The sequence below is a fragment of the Gekko japonicus genome, unplaced genomic scaffold, assembly GCF_001447785.1.
Source record: "Gekko japonicus isolate JY-2015 unplaced genomic scaffold, Gekko_japonicus_V1.1 scaffold2586, whole genome shotgun sequence".
NCBI lineage: Eukaryota > Metazoa > Chordata > Lepidosauria > Squamata > Gekkonidae > Gekko > Gekko japonicus.
This window is the reverse complement of record NW_015166499.1, coordinates 147,987-149,476: the sequence shown is the minus strand read 5'-3', so window position 1 is coordinate 149,476 and position 1,490 is coordinate 147,987. Positions and strand designations below refer to the sequence as shown.

At 48.4% G+C, this 1,490-nt stretch overlaps 1 non-coding gene across 1 annotated transcript; it reads left to right on the top strand.

Annotated features, from left to right (window-relative positions):
* The first annotated feature begins 237 nt into the window (after positions 1-237).
* Positions 238-309, top strand: TRNAD-GUC. The gene has a single exon. It is a non-coding gene; the product is annotated as a tRNA-Asp (tRNA).
* Positions 310-1,490: the final 1,181 nt, after the last annotated feature.

Here is a 1,490-nt window from a genome sequence, read left to right as displayed (position 1 = left end):
AATCTTCTGCAAGTGTATGTGGGCACCTTTCTTATCTGGTGCACATCCAGGTATGTGCACCAGGTATGTGCATGATCGCTAAGGCACCATGTGGTGCACAGCCTGCTGTTTTATGCACTAAAGATGTGGAGGTCTCTTTGGAAGTTCCACAGCCTAGTGCCAAACCAATATTCCCCCCCCCTCGTGCATAGATAACCTAAAGAACAAATGTCATCTTGCAGAATGACAATTTGGGGAGGGGCTGTGGCTCAGTGGCAGAGCATCTGTTTGTCATGCAGAAGGTCCCAGGTTCAATCCATGGCATCTCCAGGTAAAAGGACCAGGCAATGAGTGATGTGAAAGACTTCTGCCTGAGACACTGGTGAGCTGCTACTGCTGCAAAGGACAAAGTACCCTTGAAGTCTTGCTGACTTGCCCAGAGACACAAAACGGCAATAAAGCTGCCCTTAAGCACTTTTCCGAAAAACATGGTCAGATTCAACATGCTTCCTCTACCGCCCCATCTTACACAAGCAGTTTCCACTCACCTGTACTATTTCTCTGTTTCTTGCATGGTTTTCTCCACATTTAAACCACTTCCCTGCTTCCCCCCCCCCCCAAGGCTTGGCCAACCTTGACTCCAGTTTCATCCAGCTTTACCTGTTGCTTCAGTATACAGCCCATTGGCTTTTCCCTCTGCTGTTTTCTCAAACCCATGTTGGAACAGAAAATCTTTGTTGTGGTCTTTGTGCAGTCCCACGCATGGGTTGGGCACCTACACACGGCTTTGACCAGAGAAACTTCTAGAGCTTTGCATTAGAAAGCTTTTGGTGGGCTCTCTTTCCGCCCTGAGGAGCAGGCACGTACTGCACATGCCTGGAGCAGGGGAGAGAGCCGCCTCAGTTTTTCTTCGACCGCCTGCGTGTTCACACCTCGTTTCTATTGCTTTCCGTATTTGCGTCAGCTAAGTATATTTCTTCATCTTCTTTGGTCTTTGTTTCTTTTCTCCATGAGATTTTTTCCTACGTCGTCTCCTTAAAAAATAATAGCCTTGCATACTCATCTTTAAAGGTCCATTTAGCGGCCATCTCCGCCTACCATCCCATGATACAGGGATCCACAGTTTTTCCCCACCGTCTTACAAAGTCATTCCTTAAAGGTCTCCTCCAGCTCTGTCCCCCTAGGAAGCCCTTGGTGCCTTCGTGGAGTCTGTCACTTGTTCTCACTCAACTTATGTTCAAGCCATTCGAGCCCATGGCTACGGTCGATCTCAGGTTGCTCTCCTGGAAGACGGCCTTCCTTATAGTGATTACGACGGCACGCAGAGTAGGGGAACTAGCTGCCTTTAGGGCTGATCCCCCCTATACAATTTTTCATAAGGAGAAGGTTGTCCTTAGACTAGCTCCTCCTTTGCTGCCTAAAGTCATTTCTGCTTTTCACCTGTCCCAGTCATCTGTCTTACCTTCTTTCTTTCCGAATCCGACTGATGCACCTCAGAGAGTCCTCCACTG